At 35.9% G+C, this 24,294-nt stretch overlaps 1 long non-coding RNA gene across 2 annotated transcripts; it reads left to right on the forward strand.

Annotated features, from left to right (window-relative positions):
- Positions 1 to 14: 14 nt before the first annotated feature.
- Positions 15 to 23,657, forward strand: LOC128025203 (uncharacterized). Of its 2 annotated transcripts, XR_008186114.1 has the most exons (7): positions 15 to 237; positions 6,303 to 7,261; positions 7,692 to 7,777; positions 21,073 to 21,244; positions 22,885 to 23,142; positions 23,229 to 23,327; positions 23,371 to 23,657. It is a non-coding gene; the product is annotated as an uncharacterized LOC128025203 (long non-coding RNA). The 2 variants fall into 2 exon arrangements; XR_008186113.1 differs by lacking the exons at positions 15 to 237; positions 6,303 to 7,261 and adding an exon at positions 7,306 to 7,605 and having other exon boundaries at positions 21,073 to 21,214; positions 22,941 to 23,142.
- The last annotated feature ends 637 nt before the right edge of the window (positions 23,658 to 24,294 follow it).

Genomic DNA, 24,294 nt, shown 5'->3' on the forward strand with positions numbered 1-24,294 from the left:
ATAGATAGATGAGTTTGAATATAGATAGATAGATAGATAGATAGATAGATAGATAGATAGATAGATAGATAGATGAGTTTGATGATAGATAGATAGATAGATAGATAGATAGATAGATAGATAGATAGATAGATAGATAGATTAGTTTTAATATAGATAGAGAAGTTTGATAGATAGATAGATAGATAGATAGATAGATAGATAGATAGATAGATTAGTTTTAATATAGATAGAGAAGTTTGATAGATAGATAGATAGATAGATAGATAGATAGATAGATAGATAGATAGATTAGTTTTAATATAGATAGATAGATGAGTTTGAATATAGATAGATAGATAGATGAGTTTGATTATAGATAGATGAGTTTGATTATAGATAGATAGATAGATAGATAGATGAGTTTGATTATAGATAGATAGATGAGTTTGATTATAGATAGATAGAAACAGTTAGATAGATAGATAGATAGATAGAGTTTGATTATAGATAGATAGATAGATAGATAGATAGATAGATAGATAGATAGATAGATAGATAGATGAATATATATGATATGATAGATGAGTTTGAATGGGTTAGTAATAGTACATACAATATGTACATAGTACATAGACTATGAGTTTAATGGGCTTCAGTGTGTTTAGATTTGAATTTTTGACAGTTGGAGTTTGACGGAATGTTCAGTTGAGCAGAGGCTTTTCAATGTAAGTCTATGGGAGTTTTTATGATTTTTAATCTTCAGTTTTATGAAAAGTCTAAGTCCGATCAGTCTAAAAAGATATAGCAACTAACTTCAGATCAGTCTGAAGAGCTGGGCTGAGTTTGGAGTTTGTAGAGTTAAAGCTCTAGGAGGAGTAGCAGTCAAAATTTTAGTCTCAGAAGAATAATAATAACTAGAATTAAAAGTTAGTGAACTAACTTTGATGTTGGCTTGGCCATCTTGGCCATGGGGCAAAAGAGCCACAGTACTTGTATGCCCAACATTCTTGAGTTGCCCCACTGCAAAAAATAAAAAATAATAATACCATAAAAAATACACCTGCAACAGACTTTTTCCATGGTCCCTTGCTGTTTTCTTTTTTAATAAAAAGCCTAGGCTATGATAACAGCTACGACAGGGTTGTCTAGCTGAATGCGAAATAAGTCATGCAAAAACCATAATCAATTTTAATAGTACTGACAACATATTTTAAGTTATCACACTACTGAAAAATTAAAGAAGGGACACTATATATAGTATACTTCGGTGAGTCAAGAGCTAAACAAAAAGTCCTGTTTCATTACAAAATACTGTAACTTTTATAAACGTTATACTATCACCACAAAATTTTTATTAATATTTATAAAAAAATAAATATTTCATAAAACTGAAACTTAAATATATTATTTCTATAGGCTATACAAAACAGTTACGAAAAAAGACTAAATAATAAGGCTGAATAAGCTGATCTATAGCATGTTAAATGGTGGTTGCCTGTCTATGAATGGTACACCCCAACCACTAAGCTCACAGAAGTGGTTTGACCCAAGTCCTCAGCAGCCAATGACATTGACCTCTTCAAACTGATTTTTAAGGTGTACTTCAGTGTATTTCACGTGAAATACATGTTAAATACCTGCTGATTTTTCACTTGTAAACAACACTATTTAACACGTTAAATAATATTGGATATAACATTGGAGTAATATAGTATTTTAAGTAGCTCTTAAAATTTTTTATAAATGACTTTACCATGTTGTGCAGCGCCGATAAATAAATAATATTAAATACGTGTTGTCTACGCATGAAATACACGTATTTAACGTGTTGTTGACGCGTTAAAATTCACGTGTATTTGACCCTCTTGGCCTTCCATACACATTAGATATAATGAAAGGAGACGTGAAAAAAGGACATCGCTTTGTTTTGATATGGATTACTTTATCACAGAATATTTGTTCGGGAGCACTTGTTTAGTTTAAAAGTAGACATGTCAAGCTTTCTATAGATATATCTCTCATGTCTCTTCGTTGAGTATTCATGGAGTTATAGTTCATTTTAATGACGTGTTTGTAAATGAAGATCAGCGCAGACCAAGGCTGCAGACAGCACACCTTGTTTGTTATCTTTATTTTATAAGTGCCCAAAGTTTTGTTGTTATTATGTTTGTATCCAAAAAAAGTAGACCCTTCACAGAGACACGTTAAAATTCACGTGTATTTGACCCTCTTGGCCTTCCACACATTAGACGTGAAAAAAGGACATTGCGTTGTTTTGATATGGATTACTTTATCACAGAATATTTGTTCGGCAGCACTTGTTTGGTTTAAAAGTAGACATGTCAAGCTTTCTATAGATATATCTCTCATGTCTCTTCGTTGAGTATTCATGGAGTTACAGTTACTTTTTTCCCCTCGATGTCAAATGATATTTCGTTTTGCACGGCTCAACAAACACCTGGATTTTGCTCTTGTTTTGTTCTAATGAGTGGATTGTGTGCATTAATATCTTAAGAAGCTCTTAAAAATATATATAAATGACTTTATCATGTTGTGACGATGGATAGCAATTGATGTGACGTTCAGAACTTCAGCCTGACAGATAAAATCTCACAAGCACATATAAACACTCATTTTCATGTGTATAATATATTCTTCTAATTGTTTTGTGCCGTTTCGCTGCAGGGTTTTAATGTGAAAGGCTGTGAATTCTCTATTTAGACTTGTTCAGAGAAATACATGGCGAGCTCGCGGACATTTGGCTGCCGCGAATATATCATGTTATTACTTTAAACAGTTCAGAAACATCTGAATTCAGCTATTGGTGTGTTCTAACGTGTGGATTGCGTGCAATCGCCGATATAATTTAATTATAAAAGGTCTTAAATAAGAATAAATTCGCTCGTTGTGAGCTCCGTGGAGACAGCCTGAGCTGAGCAGCCGTGATTCTTCTCTCGTCTTTCTCTCTGCCCAGACATCAAGTATTCATAAGCTGTATCACGCTGTCAAATTATATTTCATTTTGCCCACATAAACAGTTAAAAAACACCTGAATTCTGCTATTGTTGTGTTCTAATGGGTGGATTAGTGCAATTCGCTGTGATATTATTTTTGGAAGCGCTTAAAAAATGCTGATGACGCGCTCATTTCTCTCTCGTCTTTCTCGCTGTTCTTTGGCCAGAGACATAATTTATAAATGAGATCTGACCCGGTAATAATAACATATGTTGGTTTAGCTTGTCAGTGTGAATGAAATGTGTAGCCTATTATTATTTGTCCGATCTCGCCCCGAAACGCGGCTGTCATGTTGACTTCAAGTGTTCAGAGAAATACATCGAGAGCTCGCGGACATTTGGCTGCCGCGAATATATCATGTTATTACTTTAAACAGTTCAGAAACATCTGAATTCAGCTATTGGTGTGTTCTAACGTGTGGATTGCGTGCAATCGCCGTTTTAAAAGGTCTTAAATAAGAATGAATTCGCTCGTTGTGAGCTCCGTGGAGACAGCCTGAGATGAGCAGCCGTGATTCTTCTCTCGACTGCTCTCTGCCCAGAAATCAATTATTAATGAGCCCTAACCCCTGTAATAATCAGATATGTTGGTTTAGCTTGTCAGTTTGAGGGAAATTGTATTATTTACTTGGTATTTTTAACCGGTTTAAAAGTGAAACAAAACCCGACTCCTCCCTTTAATCTCGGTTATTGCAACTAGGGGCGCAATTTTTCTCAGACAATGTAAGTCTATGGGTAATGTATTTTGACATTTAAAAATTAATAAAAAAAAAACTTTAAGTCTGATCAGTCTGAAAAGATATAGCAACCAGCACCGCTCTATCCCGCAGGTGTCTGCCGAGTTTGGGGCTTGTGGCTTTAAAGCCCTAGGAGGAGTAGCGTTTAGAATTTCTGTCAGAAAAATAATAATAAGAAAAAGAGGAAAAAGAAGAAGTTTAAATAGCATAACAGTATGTTGGCTTGTTGCCAAGCCAACATAACTAGATAAAAAAGTTCGTCAAGACAAACTTTAAGTTGGCTTGAGAAAGCCTGACCAGAAAGTCTGAAAAAGTTTGAAAAGTTTGAAAAGTTTGAAAAGATTGAAAAGTTTAAGTTTAAAAAGTTTTAAGTTTGATGGTTTTCAGTCTGAGATATATAGATAGATAGACAGATAGACATATAGATAGATAGATAGATAGACACAGTCAGAAGATAGATAGATAGCTAGATAGATATATAGATAGATAGAGAGATAGATAGATAGATAGATAGACAGTCAGAAGATAGATAGATAGTTAGATAGATATATAGGTAGATAGATAGTTTGAAAATGTGAAAAGTTTAAAAAGTTTAAAAAGATTTAAGTTTAAGAAGTATAAAAATGACAGTGATTAACATATTGTTAGCATTACAAGCAAGTGACTATCATGTGACAAGCATGTACTTAGCATGATTAGCAAGGTATCTAGCATGTCGCTAGCATAATTAGCAAGTGACTAGCCATGTCGTTAGCATGATTAGCAAGTTACTAGCATGTCGCTAGCATGATTAGCAAGTTACTAGCATGTCGCTAGCATGATGTTAACATGATTAGCATGTTTCTAGCATGCGACTAGCATGTTGCTAACATGATTTTAACATGATTAGCATGCGACTAGCATGTTGCTAGCATTATTTTAGCATGATTAGCATGTTGCTAGCATGATTTTAGCATGATTAGCATGCGACTAGCATGTTGCTAGCATGATTTTAGCATGATTAGCATGTTGCTAGCATGATTTTAGCATGATTAGCATGTTGCTAGCATGATTTTAGCATGATTAGCATGCGACTAACATGTTGCTAGCATGATTTTAGCATGATTAGCATGTTGCTAGCATGATTTTAGCATGATTAGCAGGCGACTAGCATTTTGCTAGCATGATTTTAGCATGATTAGCATGTTGCTAGCATGATTTTAGCATGATTAGCATGCGACTAACATGTTGCTAGCATGATTTTAGCATGATTAGCATGTTGCTAGCATGATTTTAGCATGATTAGCATGTTGCTAGCATGATTTTAGCATGATTAGCATGCGACTAGCATGTTGCTAGCATGATTTTTAGCATGACTAGCATGTTGCTAGCATGATTTTAGCATGATTAGCATGCGACTAGCATGTTGCTAGCATGATTTTAGCATGATTAGCATGTTGCTAGCATGATTTTAGCATGATTAGCATGTTGCTAGCATGATTTTAGCATGATTAACATGTTGCTAGTATGATTTTAGCATGATTAGCATGTTGCTAGCATGATTTTAGCATGATTAGCAGGCGACTAGCATGTTGTTAGCATGATTTTAGCATGATTAGCATGTTGCTAGCATGATTTTAGCATGATTAGCATGCGACTAGCATGTTGCTAGCATGATTTTTAGCATGACTAGCATGTTGCTAGCATGATTTTAGCATGATTAGCATGTTGCTAGCATGATTTTAGCATGATTAGCATGTTGCTAGCATGATTTTAGCATGATTAGCATGCGACTAGCATGTTGCTAGCATGATTTTTAGCATGACTAGCACGTTGCTAGCATGATTTTAGCATGATTAGCATGCGACTAGCATATTGCTAGCATGATTTTAGCATGATTAGCATGTTGCTAGCATGATTTTAGCATGATTAGCATGTTGCTAGCATGATTTTAGCATGATTAGCATGTTGCTAGCATGATTTTAGCATGATTAGCAGGCGACTAGCATGTTGTTAGCATGATTTTAGCATGATTAGCATGTTGCTAGCATGATTTTAGCATGATTAGCATGCGACTAGCATGTTGCTAGCATGATTTTTAGCATGACTAGCATGTTGCTAGCATGATTTTAGCATGATTAGCATGTTGCTAGCATGATTTTAGCATGATTAGCATGCGACTAGCATGTTGCTAGCATGATTTTTAGCATGACTAGCATGTTGTTAGGATAGATAGATAGATAAGTTTGAATAGATAGATAGATAGATAGATAGATAGATAGATAGATAGATAGATAGATAGATAGATAGATAGATAGATAGATAGATGAGTTTGAATATAGATAGATAGATGAGTTTGAATATAGATAGATAGATAGATAGATAGATAGATGAGTTTGAATATAGATAGATAGATAGATAGATAGATAGATAGATAGATAGATGAGTTTGATGATAGATAGATAGATAGATAGATAGATAGATAGATAGATAGATAGATAGATAGATTAGTTTTAATATAGATAGATAGATAGATAGATAGATAGATAGATAGATAGATAGATAGATTAGTTTTAATATAGATAGATAGATGAGTTTGAATATAGATAGATAGATAGATGAGTTTGATTATAGATAGATGAGTTTGATTATAGATAGATAGATAGATAGATAGATAGATGAGTTTGATTATAGATAGATAGATGAGTTTGATTATAGATAGATAGAAACAGTTAGATAGATAGATAGATAGAGTTTGATTATAGATAGATAGATAGATAGATAGATAGATAGATAGATAGATAGATAGATAGATAGATAGATAGATAGATAGATGAATATATATGATATGATAGATGAGTTTGAATGGGTTAGTAATAGTACATACAATATGTACATAGTACATAGACTATGAGTTTAATGGGCTTCAGTGTGTTTAGATTTGAATTTTTGACAGTTGGAGTTTGACGGAATGTTCAGTTGAGCAGAGGCTTTTCAATGTAAGTCTATGGGAGTTTTTATGATTTTTAATCTTCAGTTTTATGAAAAGTCTAAGTCCGATCAGTCTAAAAAGATATAGCAACTAACTTCAGATCAGTCTGAAGAGCTGGGCTGAGTTTGGAGTTTGTAGAGTTAAAGCTCTAGGAGGAGTAGCAGTCAAAATTTTAGTCTCAGAAGAATAATAATAACTAGATAAAAAAGTTCGTCAAGACAAACTTTAAGTTGGCTTGAGAAAGCCTGGCCAGTTTAAAGAGTTTAAAATTAAATTTTAAGTTAAGTTAAAAAGTTTGATAATTGCTATGCAGTTGCTAGGGTACCCGGAGTGGTTGCTAAGGTGTTGCTATGTGGTTGCTAGGGTACCCTGAGTGGTTGCTAGGGTGTTGCTATGCGGTTGCTAGGGTACCTGGGATGGTTGCTAGGGTGTTGCTATGCGGTTGCTAGGGTACCCTGAGTGGTTGCTAAGGTGTTGCTATGCGGTTGCTAGGTTACCTGGGATGGTTGCTAGGGTGTTGCTATGCGGTTGCTAGGGTACCCTGAGTGGTTGCTAAGGTGTTGCTATGCGTTTGCTAGGGTATCTGGGATGGTTGCTAGGGTGTTGCTATGCGGTTGCTAGGGTACCCTGAGTGGTTGCTAAGGTGTTGCTATGCGTTTGCTAGGGTATCTGGGATGGTTGCTAGGGTGTTGCTATGCGGTTGCTAGGGTACCCTGAGTGGTTGCTAAGGTGTTGCTATGCGGTTGCTAGGGTATCTGGGATGGTTGCTAGGGTGTTGCTATGCGGTTGCTAGGGTACCCTGAGTGGTTGCTAAGGTGTTGCTATGCGGTTGCTAGGGTATCTGGGATGGTTGCTAGGGTGTTGCTATGCGGTTGCTAGGGTACCCTGAGTGGTTGCTAAGGTGTTGCTATGCGGTTGCTAGTGTTACTGGGATGGTTGCTAGGGTGTTGCTATGTGGTTGCTAGGGTACCCTGAGTGGTTGCTAAGGTGTTGCTATGCGGTTGCTAGGGTATCTGGGATGGTTGCTAGGGTGTTGCTATGCGGTTGCTAGGGTACCCCGAGTGGTTGCTAAGGTGTTGCTATGCGTTTGCTAGGGTATCTGGGATGGTTGCTAGGGTGTTGCTATGCGGTTGCTAGGGTACCCCGAGTGGTTGCTAAGGTGTTGCTATGCGGTTGCTAGGATACCCTGGGTGGTTGCTAGGGTGTTGCTATGCGGTTGCTAGGGTACCCCGAGTGGTTGCTAAGGTGTTGCTATGCGGTTGCTAGGATACCCTGGGTGGTTTCTAGGTTGGTTTGGATAGTTGCTAGAGTGTTGCTATGAAGATAGATAGATAGATAGATAGATAGATAGATAGATAGATAGATAGATAGATAGATAGATAGATTAGAAACAGACAGATTATAGATAGATAGATAGATAGAATAGATAGATTAGAAACAGACAGATTATAGATAGATAGATAGATAGAATAGATAGATTAGAAACAGACAGATTATAGATAGATAGATAGTTTAGAAACAGACATATTATAGATAGATAGATAGATAGATAGATAGATAGATAGAATAGATAGATTAGAAACAGACAGATTATAGATAGATAGATAGATAGAATAGATAGATTAGAAACAGACAGATTATAGATAGATAGATAGTTTAGAAACAGACATATTATAGATAGATAGATAGATAGATAGATAGATAGATAGATAGATAGATAGATAGATTAGAAACAGACAGATTATAGATAGATAGATAGATAGAATAGATAGATTAGAAACAGACAGATTATAGATAGATAGATAGATAGAATAGATAGATTAGAAACAGACAGATTATAGATAGATAGATAGTTTAGAAACAGACATATTATAGATAGATAGATAGATAGATAGATAGATAGATTAGAAACAGACAGATTATAGATAGATAGATAGATAGATTAGAAACAGACAGATTTTAGATAGATAGATAGATAGATAGATAGATAGATAGTTTAGAAACAGACAGATTATAGATAGATAGATTAGAAACAGACAGATTATAGATAGAAAGATAGATAGATAGATAGATAGATTAGAAATAGATAGATAGATAGATAGATAGATAGATAGATAGATAGATAGATAGATATGACATGATAGATGAGTTTGAATGAGTTTGAAAGGGTTAGTAATAGTACATACAATATGTACATAGTACATAGACTATGAGTTTAATGGGCTTCAGTGTGTTTAGATTTGAATTTTTGACAGTTGGAGTTTGACGGAATGTTCAGTTGAGCAGAGGCTTTTCAATGCAAGTCTATGGGAGTTTTTATGATTTTTAATCTTCAGTTTTATGAAAAGTATAAGTCCGATCAGTCTAAAAAGATATAGCAACTAACTTCAGATCAGTCTGAAGAGCTGGGCTGAGTTTGGAGTTTGTAGAGTTAAAGCTCTAGGAGGAGTAGCAGTCAAGAGTTTTAGTCTCAGAAGAATAATAATAACTAGAATTAAAAGTTAGTGAACTAACTTTGATGTTGGCTTGGCCATCTTGGCCATGGAGCAAAAGAGCCAAAGTACTTGTGTGCCCAACATTGAGTTGCCCCGCTGCAAAATTAATACAAATAATAATGCCATAAAAAAATACACCTGCAACAGTCTTTTTCCATGCTCCCTTGCTGTTTTCTTTTTTTAATAAAAAGCCTGGGCTATGATAACAGCTATGACAGGGTTGTCTAGCTGGATGTGAAATAAGTCATGCCTATTTTTCTCGTGTATGTATTTCACAGTCCTGCCACCGTCACGTTGTGGGCAACGACACACAAGATAACTGAAACAATGCATTTTAAATCAAGGAGATCATAAGGGGTCCAAGCACAATGGTTTGTATAGATGATGCAGTTACACACTGTTTAAAATTGTTTAATTTGTACTGTATGTTCATTCTATTTATTTATTTGTGCTATTTACATAATGTTTACATTTTTTTAAGTTTGTTTATGTTAATTTAAAATAGCACTGCATAGTCTTCACTGTAAGATAAAATACACAATCAAACCAAAATGTATTCAGACACCTTCAACATTTCTCACATAATCACAGTTTATTTGCTGTAGTTTAGAAACTGGTAATAATATATGACAATAACTCAGAACAAATTCATATTGATAATTTCGGATAACTTTGATAAAAAGATATGTAATGGAATCAACCAAAACTTCAGACAGCTGTCAGTATGACAATATTTACACAACTATCAATACTTTGTTGAACAGTTACCAAGCAAGAAATGCTTAATTTGGTTCAGTCTGTGGTGTGAAAAGGTTGCATTAACAATTAAAGAAAGAAACACTTAAGCAAAACATGGGCAGGTCCTTAATTATTATTTTTTTAATCAATTTCACTGGTAGCCTACAGTATTAAGAATTTGTGGGTATAATATTTCACAGATCACTATTTTGCCATACTCACTTACATAAATGAACTAGTGGCCTGCACCCACTAGTAAAACAATTCTATCTGATTTTTGGATTGACTTTGGATAAATTCTTGTACTACAAGGTAAATCAGTCAAGAGCAGTGAGTGATTTACTTTCATTTTCATACATTAAAGACTCTGACAGCAGAGCTAGTAAATTAGGCGCGGTCCCTTTAAGAGACAAACGCATCCATTATGATGATACACATCCGATTTTTTTTTGCAACTCTTTACTTTCACTTAAGACATAACCACATACTTATTCGAACACACTTTCCAACACGGGTATTTCGACATATTTTGTATGTATTTGTTGTCGGTACAAAAGCAAGAAGACTTTGAGACGCGTCTCTGCTTGCCCTGAACAACACCGCGCTGCTGAATTGAGCTCTTTCGCTTTTCGCTCTTTTTTCTGTTTATTTAAACTGCGATTTGAATTTGTTCGTTCAGGTCCAGGAGGAAGTGAACGTCCTGAACGAGAGCTCGGTTCAGTGTTGACGCGCGGCTCTCTCTCGTGCACACGCGCCATCAGCTGCTCAGTCCAGTTTCCCGCGGGGCTGAAGCGCGAGTTTACTGTGACGTTCCGCCTGATGATTCAGTTAGAAACCAGCTAAGACCAGCGTGACAGTGGCCAAAACTACTTTAAAACCATTTAATATATTATTCAAATTGTTTTGTGCCGTTTCGCTGCAGTGTTTTAATGTGAAAGGCTGTAAATGTGTACTTCAAGTGTTCAGAGGAATACGTCGCGAGCTCGCTGTGATGTTCAGCCTGATGATTCAGTTAGAAACCAGCTAAGACCAGCGTGACAGTGGCCAAAACTACTTTAAAACCATTTAATATATTATTCTAATTGTTTTGTGCCGTTTCGCTGCAGTGTTTTAATGTGAAAGGCTGTAAATTCTCTGTGGACTTCAAGTGTTCAGAGAAATACATTGCCAGCTCGCGAGCAGTTGGCTGCCGCGAATATATCATGTTATTACTTTAAACAGTTCAGAAACATCTCAATTTAGCTCTTGGTGTGTTCTAACGTGTGGATTGCGTGCAATAGCGTTTTTAAAATGTTTTAAATAGGAATGAATTCGCTTGTTGTCGGCTCCGTGTAGACAGCCTGAGCTGAGCAGCAGTGATTCTTCTCTCGTCTGACTGCTCCCCTCCCCTAAATGTCATTGCAACTGTAGGGGCGCAATTTTTCTCAGACAATGTAAGTCTATGGGTAATGAATTTTGACATTTAAAAATTAATTAAAAAAAAACTTTAAGTCTGATCAGTCTGAAAAGATATAGCACACACCACCGCTCTATCCCGCAGGTGTCTGCCGAGTTTGGGGCTTGTGGCTTTAAAGCCCTAGGAGGAGTAGCGTTCAGAATTTCTGTCAGAAAAATAATAATAAGAAAAAGAAGAAGAAGAAGTTTAAATAGCATAACAGTATGTTGGCTTGTTGCCAAGCCAACATAACTAGATAAAAAAGTTCGTCAAGACAAACTTTAAGTTGGCTTGAGAAAGCCTGACCAGAAAGTCTGAAAAAGTTTGAAAAGTTTGAAAAGTTTGAAAAGATTGAAAAGTTTAAGTTTAAAAAGTTTTAAGTTTGATGGTTTTCAGTCTGAGATATATAGATAGATAGACAGATAGACAGATAGATAGATAGATAGATAGATAGACACAGTCAGAAGATAGATAGATAGCTAGATAGATATATAGATAGATAGAGAGATAGATAGATAGATAGATAGATAGATAGATAGACAGTCAGAAGATAGATAGATAGTTAGATAGATATATAGGTAGATAGATAGTTTGAAAATGTGAAAAGTTTAAAAAGTTTAAAAAGATTTAAGTTTAAGAAGTATAAAAATGACAGTGATTAACATATTGTTAGCATTACAAGCAAGTGACTATCATGTGACAAGCATGTACTTAGCATGATTAGCAAGGTATCTAGCATGTCGCTAGCATAATTAGCAAGTGACTAGCCATGTCGTTAGCATGATTAGCAAGTTACTAGCATGTCGCTAGCATGATTAGCAAGTTACTAGCATGTCGCTAGCATGATGTTAACATGATTAGCATGTTTCTAGCATGCGACTAGCATGTTGCTAACATGATTTTAACATGATTAGCATGCGACTAGCATGTTGCTAGCATTATTTTAGCATGATTAGCATGTTGCTAGCATGATTTTAGCATGATTAGCATGCGACTAGCATGTTGCTAGCATGATTTTAGCATGATTAGCATGTTGCTAGCATGATTTTAGCATGATTAGCATGTTGCTAGCATGATTTTAGCATGATTAGCATGCGACTAACATGTTGCTAGCATGATTTTAGCATGATTAGCATGTTGCTAGCATGATTTTAGCATGATTAGCAGGCGACTAGCATTTTGCTAGCATGATTTTAGCATGATTAGCATGTTGCTAGCATGATTTTAGCATGATTAGCATGCGACTAACATGTTGCTAGCATGATTTTAGCATGATTAGCATGTTGCTAGCATGATTTTAGCATGATTAGCATGTTGCTAGCATGATTTTAGCATGATTAGCATGCGACTAGCATGTTGCTAGCATGATTTTTAGCATGACTAGCATGTTGCTAGCATGATTTTAGCATGATTAGCATGCGACTAGCATGTTGCTAGCATGATTTTAGCATGATTAGCATGTTGCTAGCATGATTTTAGCATGATTAGCATGTTGCTAGCATGATTTTAGCATGATTAGCATGTTGCTAGCATGATTTTAGCATGATTAGCATGTTGCTAGCATGATTTTAGCATGATTAGCAGGCGACTAGCATGTTGTTAGCATGATTTTAGCATGATTAGCATGTTGCTAGCATGATTTTAGCATGATTAGCATGCGACTAGCATGTTGCTAGCATGATTTTTAGCATGACTAGCACGTTGCTAGCATGATTTTAGCATGATTAGCATGCGACTAGCATATTGCTAGCATGATTTTAGCATGATTAGCATGTTGCTAGCATGATTTTAGCATGATTAGCATGTTGCTAGCATGATTTTAGCATGATTAGCATGTTGCTAGCATGATTTTAGCATGATTAGCAGGCGACTAGCATGTTGTTAGCATGATTTTAGCATGATTAGCATGTTGCTAGCATGATTTTAGCATGATTAGCATGCGACTAGCATGTTGCTAGCATGATTTTTAGCATGACTAGCATGTTGCTAGCATGATTTTAGCATGATTAGCATGTTGCTAGCATGATTTTAGCATGATTAGCATGCGACTAGCATGTTGCTAGCATGATTTTTAGCATGACTAGCATGTTGTTAGGATAGATAGATAGATAAGTTTGAATAGATAGATAGATAGATAGATAGATAGATAGATAGATAGATAGATAGATAGATGAGTTTGAATATAGATAGATAGATGAGTTTGAATATAGATAGATAGATAGATAGATAGATAGATAGATAGATAGATAGATGAGTTTGAATATAGATAGATAGATAGATAGATAGATAGATAGATAGATAGATAGATAGATAGATAGATAGATGAGTTTGATGATAGATAGATAGATAGATAGATAGATAGATAGATAGATAGATAGATAGATAGATAGATAGATAGATTAGTTTTAATATAGATAGAGAAGTTTGATAGATAGATAGATAGATAGATAGATAGATAGATAGATTAGTTTTAATATAGATAGAGAAGTTTGATAGATAGATAGATAGATAGATAGATAGATAGATAGATAGATAGATAGATTAGTTTTAATATAGATAGATAGATGAGTTTGAATATAGATAGATAGATAGATGAGTTTGATTATAGATAGATGAGTTTGATTATAGATAGATAGATAGATAGATAGATGAGTTTGATTATAGATAGATAGATGAGTTTGATTATAGATAGATAGAAACAGTTAGATAGATAGATAGATAGATAGAGTTTGATTATAGATAGATAGATAGATAGATAGATAGATAGATAGATAGATAGATAGATAGATAGATGAATATATATGATATGATAGATGAGTTTGAATGGGTTAGTAATAGTACATACAATATGTACATAGTACATAGACTATGAGTTTAATGGGCTTCAGTGTGTTTAGATTTGAATTTTTGACAGTTGGAGTTTGACGGAATGTTCAGTTGAGCAGAGGCTTTTCAATGTAAGTCTATGGGAGTTTTTATGATTTTTAATCTTCAGTTTTATGAAAAGTCTAAGTCCGATCAGTCTAAAAAGATATAGCAACTAACTTCAGATCAGTCTGAAGAGCTGGGCTGAGTTTGGAGTTTGTAGAGTTAAAGCTCTAGGAGGAGTAGCAGTCAAAATTTTAGTCTCAGAAGAATAATAATAACTAGAATTAAAAGTTAGTGAACTAACTTTGATGTTGGCTTGGCCATCTTGGCCATGGGGCAAAAGAGCCACAGTACTTGTATGCCCAACATTCTTGAGTTGCCCCACTGCAAAAAATAAAAAATAATAATACCATAAAAAATACACCTGCAACAGACTTTTTCCATGGTCCCTTGCTGTTTTCTTTTTTAATAAAAAGCCTAGGCTATGATAACAGCTACGACAGGGTTGTCTAGCTGAATGCGAAATAAGTCATGCAAAAACCATAATCAATTTTAATAGTACTGACAACATATTTTAAGTTATCACACTACTGAAAAATTAAAGAAGGGACACTATATATAGTATACTTCGGTGAGTCAAGAGCTAAACAAAAAGTCCTGTTTCATTACAAAATACTGTAACTTTTATAAACGTTATACTATCACCACAAAATTTTTATTAATATTTATAAAAAAATAAATATTTCATAAAACTGAAACTTAAATATATTATTTCTATAGGCTATACAAAACAGTTACGAAAAAAGACTAAATAATAAGGCTGAATAAGCTGATCTATAGCATGTTAAATGGTGGTTGCCTGTCTATGAATGGTACACCCCAACCACTAAGCTCACAGAAGTGGTTTGACCCAAGTCCTCAGCAGCCAATGACATTGACCTCTTCAAACTGATTTTTAAGGTGTACTTCAGTGTATTTCACGTGAAATACATGTTAAATACCTGCTGATTTTTCACTTGTAAACAACACTATTTAACACGTTAAATAATATTGGATATAACATTGGAGTAATATAGTATTTTAAGTAGCTCTTAAAATTTTTTATAAATGACTTTACCATGTTGTGCAGCGCCGATAAATAAATAATATTAAATACGTGTTGTCTACGCATGAAATACACGTATTTAACGTGTTGTTGACGCGTTAAAATTCACGTGTATTTGACCCTCTTGGCCTTCCATACACATTAGATATAATGAAAGGAGACGTGAAAAAAGGACATCGCTTTGTTTTGATATGGATTACTTTATCACAGAATATTTGTTCGGGAGCACTTGTTTAGTTTAAAAGTAGACATGTCAAGCTTTCTATAGATATATCTCTCATGTCTCTTCGTTGAGTATTCATGGAGTTATAGTTCATTTTAATGACGTGTTTGTAAATGAAGATCAGCGCAGACCAAGGCTGCAGACAGCACACCTTGTTTGTTATCTTTATTTTATAAGTGCCCAAAGTTTTGTTGTTATTATGTTTGTATCCAAAAAAAGTAGACCCTTCACAGAGACACGTTAAAATTCACGTGTATTTGACCCTCTTGGCCTTCCACACATTAGACGTGAAAAAAGGACATTGCGTTGTTTTGATATGGATTACTTTATCACAGAATATTTGTTCGGCAGCACTTGTTTGGTTTAAAAGTAGACATGTCAAGCTTTCTATAGATATATCTCTCATGTCTCTTCGTTGAGTATTCATGGAGTTACAGTTACTTTTTTCCCCTCGATGTCAAATGATATTTCGTTTTGCACGGCTCAACAAACACCTGGATTTTGCTCTTGTTTTGTTCTAATGAGTGGATTGTGTGCATTAATATCTTAAGAAGCTCTTAAAAATATATATAAATGACTTTATCATGTTGTGACGATGGATAGCAATTGATGTGACGTTCAGAACTTCAGCCTGACAGATAAAATCTCACAAGCACATATAAACACTCATTTTCATGTGTATAATATATTCTTCTAATTGTTTTGTGCCGTTTCGCTGCAGGGTTTTAATGTGAAAGGCTGTGAATTCTCTATTTAGACTTGTTCAGAGAAATACATGGCGAGCTCGCGGACATTTGGCTGCCGCGAATATATCATGTTATTACTTTAAACAGTTCAGAAACATCTGAATTCAGCTATTGGTGTGTTCTAACGTGTGGATTGCGTGCAATCGCCGATATAATTTAATTATAAAAGGTCTTAAATAAGAATAAATTCGCTCGTTGTGAGCTCCGTGGAGACAGCCTGAGCTGAGCAGCCGTGATTCTTCTCTCGTCTTTCTCTCTGCCCAGACATCAAGTATTCATAAGCTGTATCACGCTGTCAAATTATATTTCATTTTGCCCACATAAACAGTTAAAAAACACCTGAATTCTGCTATTGTTGTGTTCTAATGGGTGGATTAGTGCAATTCGCTGTGATATTATTTTTGGAAGCGCTTAAAAAATGCTGATGACGCGCTCATTTCTCTCTCGTCTTTCTCGCTGTTCTTTGGCCAGAGACATAATTTATAAATGAGATCTGACCCGGTAATAATAACATATGTTGGTTTAGCTTGTCAGTGTGAATGAAATGTGTAGCCTATTATTATTTGTCCGATCTCGCCCCGAAACGCGGCTGTCATGTTGACTTCAAGTGTTCAGAGAAATACATCGAGAGCTCGCGGACATTTGGCTGCCGCGAATATATCATGTTATTACTTTAAACAGTTCAGAAACATCTGAATTCAGCTATTGGTGTGTTCTAACGTGTGGATTGCGTGCAATCGCCGTTTTAAAAGGTCTTAAATAAGAATGAATTCGCTCGTTGTGAGCTCCGTGGAGACAGCCTGAGATGAGCAGCCGTGATTCTTCTCTCGACTGCTCTCTGCCCAGAAATCAATTATTAATGAGCCCTAACCCCTGTAATAATCAGATATGTTGGTTTAGCTTGTCAGTTTGAGGGAAATTGTATTATTTACTTGGTATTTTTAACCGGTTTAAAAGTGAAACAAAACCCGACTCCTCCCTTTAATCTCGGTTATTGCAACTAGGGGCGCAATTTTTCTCAGACAATGTAAGTCTATGGGTAATGTATTTTGACATTTAAAAATTAATAAAAAAAAAACTTTAAGTCTGATCAGTCTGAAAAGATATAGCAACCAGCACCGCTCTATCCCGCAGGTGTCTGCCGAGTTTGGGGCTTGTGGCTTTAAAGCCCTAGGAGGAGTAGCGTTTAGAATTTCTGTCAGAAAAATAATAATAAGAAAAAGAGGAAAAAGAAGAAGTTTAAATAGCATAACAGTATGTTGGCTTGTTGCCAAGCCAACATAACTAGAATTAAAAGTTAGTGAACTAACTTTGATGTTGGCTTGGCCATCTTGGCCATGGAGCAAAAGAGCCAAAGTACTTGTGTGCCCAACATTGAGTTGCCCCGCTGCAAAATTAATACACATAATAATGCCATAAAAAATACACCTGCAACAGTCTTTTTCCATGCTCCCTTGCTGTTTTCTTTTTTTAATAAAAAGCCTGGGCTATGATAACAGCTATGACAGGGTTGTCTAGCTGGATGTGAAATAAGTCATGCCTATTTTTCTCGTGTATGTATTTCACAGTCCTGCCACCGTTGCGTTGTGGGCAACGACACACAAGATTACTGAAACAATGCATTTTAAATCAAGGAGATCATAAGGGGTCCAAGCACAATGGTTAGTATAGATGATGCAGTTACACACTGTTTAAAATTGTTTAATTTGTACTGTATGTTCATTCTATTTATTTATTTGTGCTATTTACATAATGTTTACTTTTTTTAAGTTTGTTTTTGTTAATGTAAAATAGCACTGCATAGTCTTCACTGTAAGATAAAATACACAATCAAACCAAAATGTATTCAGACACCTTCAACATTTCTCACATAATCACAGTTTATTTGCTGTAGTTTAGAAACTGGTAATAATATATGACAATAACTCAGAACAAATTCATCTTGATAATTTCGGATAACTTTGATAAAAAGATATGTAATGGAATCAACCAAAACTTCAGACTGTCAGTATGACAATATTTACACAACTATCAATACTTTGTTGAACAGTTACCAAGCAAGAAATGCTTAATTTGGTTCAGTCTGTGGTGTGAAAAGGTTGCATTAACAATTAAAGAAAGAAACACTTAAGCAAAACATGGGCAGGTCCTTAATTATTATTTTTTTAAATCAATTTCACTGGTAGCCTACTGTATGAAGAATTAGTGGGTATAATATTTCACAGATCACTATTTTGCCATACTCACTTACATAAATGAACTAGTGGCCTGCACCCACTAGTAAAACAATTCTATCTTATTTTTGGATTGACTTTGGATAAATTCTTGTACTACAAGGTAATTCAGTCAAGAGCAGTGAGTGATTTACTTTCATTTTCATACATTAAAGACTCTGACAGCAGAGCTAGTAAATTAGGCGCGGTCCCTTTAAGAGACAAACGCATCCATTATGATGATACACATCCGATTTTTTTTTTGCAAATCTTTACTTTCACTTAAGACATAACCACATACTTATTCGAACACACTTTCCAACACGGGTATTTCGACATATTTTGTATGTATTTGTTGTCGGTACAAAAGCAAGAAGACTTTGAGACGCGTCTCTGCTTGCTCCCTGAACAACACCACGCTGCTGAATTGAGCTCTTTTGCTTTTCGCTCTTTTTTCTGTTTATTTAAACTGCGATTTGAATTTGTTCGTTCAGGTCCAGGAGGAAGTGAACGTCCTGAACGACAGCTCTGTTCAGTGTTGCTGTCCCTGTCCGCGATACGCGCGGCTCTCTCTCGTGCACACGCGCCATCAGCTGCTCAGTTCAGTTTCCCGCAGCGCGGGGCTGAAGCCAACTTGATGTGTTGAATGCTCGGAGCACGTTATAAAACGTATTCTTAAAATACACATTTCTGTTTTAATAAATGGTCATATTAAATCATAGCATAACACATAAGTAGGTACAAAAATAATCAGTGATGCATGCGACCCTTTTGGTCTCAGTGTAGCTCCCTGCTTTACCATGTTATGCAACGCTGAGCAATTGCTGCGACGTTAAGCCTGACAGAGAAATCTCACAAGCACATATAAACACTCATTTTCATATGTGTAATATATTCTTCTAATTGTTTTGTGCCGTTTCGCTGCAGTGTTTTAATGTGAAAGGCTGTAAATGTGTACTTCAAGTGTTCAGTCGCGAGCTCATCTGTGACGTTCAGCATGATGATTCAGTTAGAAACCAGCTAAGACCAGCGTGACAGTGGCCAAAACTACTTTAAAACCATATAATATATTATTCTAATTGTTTTGTGCCGTTTCGCTGCAGTGTTTTAATGCGAAAGGCTGTAAATTCTCTGTGGACTTCAAGTGTTCAGAGAAATACATCGCCAGCTCGCGGACATTTGGCTGCCGCGAATATATCATGTTATTACTTTAAACAGTTCAGAAACATCTGAATTTAGCTCTTGGTGTGTTCTAACGTGTGGATTGCGTGCAATCGCCGTTTTAAAAGGTCTTAAATTAGAATGAATTCGCTCGTTGTGAGCTCCGTGGAGACAGACTGAGCTGAGCAGCAGTGATTCTTCTCTCGTCTTTCTGACTGCTCTCTGCCCAGAAATAAATTATTAATGAGCCCTGACCCCTGTAATAATCAGATATGTTGGTTTAGCTTGTCAGTTTGAGGGAAATTGTATTATTTACTTGGTAAAAGTGAAACGAAACCCGACTCCTCCCTTTAATCTCGGTTATTGCAACTAGGGGCGCAATTTTTCTCAGATAATGTAAGTCTATGGGTAATGTATTTTGACATTTAAAAATTAATAAAAAAAAAACTTTAAGTCTGATCAGTCTGAAAAGATATAGCACACACCACCGCTCTATCCCGCAGGTTTCTGCCGAGTTTGGGGCTTGTGGCTTTAAAGCCCTAGGAGGAGATGCGTTCAGAATTTCTGTCAGAAAAATAATAAGAAGAAAAAGAAGAAGTTTAAATAGCATAACAGTATGTTGGCTTGTTGCCAAGCCAACATAATAACTAGATAAAAAAGTTCGTCAAGACAAACTTTAAGTTGGCTTGAGAAAGCCTGGCCAGTTTAAAGAGTTTAAAATTAAATTTTAAGTTAAGTTAAAAAGTTTGATAATTGCTATGCAGTTGCTAGGGTACCCGGAGTGGTTGCTAAGGTGTTGCTAGGGTACCCGGAGTGGTTGCTAGGGTGTTGCTATGCGGTTACTAGGGTACCTGGGATGGTTGCTAGGGTGTTGCTATGCGGTTGCTAGGGTACCTGGGATGGTTGCTAGGGTGTTGCTATGCGGTTGCTAGGGTACCCTGAGTGGTTGCTAGGGTGTTGCTATGCGGTTGCTAGGGTATCTGGGATGGTTGCTAAGGTGTTGCTATGCGGTTGCTAGGGTACCCGGAGTGGTTGCTAAGGTGTTGCTATGCGGTTGCTAGGGTATCTGGGATGGTTGCTAGGGTGTTGCTATGCGGTTGCTAGGGTACCCTGAGTGGTTGCTAAGGTGTTGCTATGCGGTTGCTAGGTTACCTGGGATGGTTGCTAGGGTGTTGCTATGCAGTTGCTAGGGTACCCTGAGTGGTTGCTAAGGTGTTGCTATGCGGTTGCTAGGGTATCTGGGATGGTTGCTAGGGTGTTGCTATGCGGTTGCTAGGGTACCCTGAGTGGTTGCTAAGGTGTTCCTATGCGGTTGCTAGGGTATCTGGGATGGTTGCTAGGGTGTTGCTATGCGGTTGCTAGGGTACCCTGAGTGGTTGCTAAGGTGTTGCTATGCGGTTGCTAGGGTATCTGGGATGGTTGCTAGGGTGTTGCTATGCGGTTGCTAGGGTACCCTGAGTGGTTGCTAAGGTGTTGCTATGCGGTTGCTATGGTATCTGGGATGGTTGCTAGGGTGTTGCTATGCGGTTGCTAGGGTACCCTGAGTGGTTGCTAAGGTGTTACTATGTGGTTGCTGGGGTACCCGGGGTGGTTTCTAGGTTGGTTTGGATAGTTGCTAGAGTGTTGCTGTGAAGATAGATAGATAGATAGATAGATAGATAGATAGATAGATAGATAGATAGATAGATAGATAGATAGATAGATAAGAAACTGTCAGATTATAGATAGATAGATAGATTAGAAACTGTCAGATTATAGATAGATAGATAGATAGATAGATAGATAGATAGATAGATAGATAGATAGATAGATAGATTAGAAACAGTCAGATTATAGATAGATAGATAGATAGATAGATAGATTAGAAACTGTCAGATGATAGATAGATAGATAGATAGATAGATAGATAGATAGATAGATAGATAGATAGATTAGAAACAGTCAGATTATAGATAGATAGATAGATTAGAAACAGATAAGATTATAGATAGATAGATAGATAGATAGATAGATAGATAGATTAGAAACAGTCAGATTATAGATAGATAGATAGATTAGAAACAGACAGATTATAGATAGATAGATAGATAGATAGATAGATTAGAAACAGTCAGATTATAGATAGATAGATAGATTAGAAACAGACAGATTATAGATAGATAGATAGATAGATAGATAGATAGATAGATAGATAGATAGATAGATAGATAGATAGATAGATTAGAAACAGACAGATTATAGATAGATAGATAGTTTAGAAACAGACAGATTATAGATAGATAGATAGATAGATTAGAAACAGACAGATTACAGATAGATAGATAGATAGATAGATAGATAGATAGATAGATAGATAGATAGATAGATAGATAGATAGATAGATAAATATATATGATATGATAGATGAGTTTGAATGAGTTTGAATGGGTTAGTAATAGTACATACAATATGTACATTGTACATAGACTATGAGTTTAATGGGCTTCAGTGTGTTTAGATTTGAATTTTTGACAGTTGGAGTTTGACGGAATGTTCAGTTGAGCAGAGGCTTTTCAATGCAAGTCTATGGGAGTTTTTATGATCTTTAATCTTCAGTTTTATGAAAAGTATAAGTCCGATCAGTCTAAAAAGATATAGCAACTAACTTCAGATCAGTCTGAAGAGCTGGGCCGAGTTTGGAGTTTGTAGAGTTAAAGCTCTAGGAGGAGTAGCAGTTGAAAATTTAGTCTCAGAAGAATAATAATAACTAGATAAAAAAGTTCGTCAAGACAAACTTTAAGTTGGCTTGAGAAAGCCTGACCAGAAAGTCTGAAAAAGTTAGAAAAGTTTGAAAAGATTGAAAAGTTTAAGAAGTTTAAAAAGTTTTAAGTTTGATGGTTTTCAGTCTGAGATAGATAAGATAGATAGATAGATAGATAGATAGATAGACACAGTCAGAAGATAGATTGATAGATCTAGGGTCCCCAGGAGTGGTTGCTAAGGTGTTGCTATGCGGTTGCTAGGGTACCCTGAGTGGTTGCTAAGGTGTTGCTATGCGGTTGCTATGGTATCTGGGATGGTTGCTAGGGTGTTGCTATGCGGTTGCTAGGGTACCCTGAGTGGTTGCTAAGGTGTTGCTATGCGGTTGCTAGGGTATCTGGGATGGTTGCTAGGGTGTTGCTATGCGGTTGCTAGGGTACCCTGAGTGGTTGCTAAGGTGTTGCTATGCGGTTGCTAGGGTATCTGGGATGGTTGCTAGGGTGTTGCTATGAGGTTGCTAGGGTACCCTGAGTGGTTGCTAAGGTGTTGCTATGCGGTTGCTAGGGTATCTGGGATGGTTGCTAGGGTGTTGCTATGCGGTTGCTAGGGTACCCTGAGTGGTTGCTAAGGTGTTGCTATGCGGTTGCTAGGGTATCTGGGATGGTTGCTAGGGTGTTGCTATGCGGTTGCTAGGGTACCCTGAGTGGTTGCTAAGGTGTTACTATGCGGTTGCTAGGGTATCTGGGATGGTTGCTAGGGTGTTGCTATGCGGTTGCTAGGGTACCCTGAGTGGTTGCTAAGGTGTTGCTATGCGGTTGCTAGGGTATCTGGGATGGTTGCTAGGGTGTTGCTATGCGGTTGCTAGGGTACCCTGAGTGGTTGCTAAGGTGTTGCTATGTGGTTGCTAGGGTACCCGGGGTGGTTTCTAAGATTTTGGTATGAGGTTGCTAGGATACCCTGGGTGGTTTCTAGGTTGGTTTGGATAGTTGCTAGAGTGTTGCTATGAAGATAGATAGATAGATAGATAGATAGATAGATAGATAGATAGATAGATAGATTAGAAACAGTCAGATTATAGATAGATAGATAGATTAGAAACAGACAGATTATAGATAGATAGATAGTTTAGAAGCAGACAGATTATAGATAGATAGATAGATAGATAGATAGATAGATAGATAGATAGATAGATAGATAGATAGATTAGAAACAGTCTGATTATAGATAGATAGATAGATAGATAGATTAGAAACAGTCAGATTATAGATAGATAGATAGATAGATAGATAGATAGATAGATAGATAGATAGATTAGAAACAGTCAGATTATAGATAGATAGATAGATTAGAAACAGACAGATTATAGATAGATAGATAGATAGATAGATAGATAGATAGATAGATAGATAGATAGATAGATAGATTAGAAACAGTCAGATTATAGATAGATAGATAGATTAGAAACAGACAGATTATAGATAGATAGATAGATAGATAGATAGATAGATAGATAGATAGATAGATAGATAGATAGATAGATTAGAAACAGACAGATTATAGAAAGATAGATAGATAGATAGATAGATAGATAGATAGATAGATAGATAGATAGATAGTTTAGAAACAGACAGATTATAGATAGATAGATAGATTAGAAACAGACAGATTATAGATAGATAGATAGATAGATAGATAGATAGATAGATAGATAGATAGATAGATAGATAAATATATATGATATGATAGATGAGTTTGAATGAGTTTGAATGGGTTAGTAATAGTACATTCAATATGTACATAGTACATAGACTATGAGTTTAATGGGCTTCAGTGTGTTTAGATTTGAATTTTTGACAGTTTGAGTTTG

Source organism: Carassius gibelio, chromosome A2 (assembly GCF_023724105.1).
Source record: "Carassius gibelio isolate Cgi1373 ecotype wild population from Czech Republic chromosome A2, carGib1.2-hapl.c, whole genome shotgun sequence".
In the NCBI taxonomy this organism is placed as follows: domain Eukaryota; kingdom Metazoa; phylum Chordata; class Actinopteri; order Cypriniformes; family Cyprinidae; genus Carassius; species Carassius gibelio.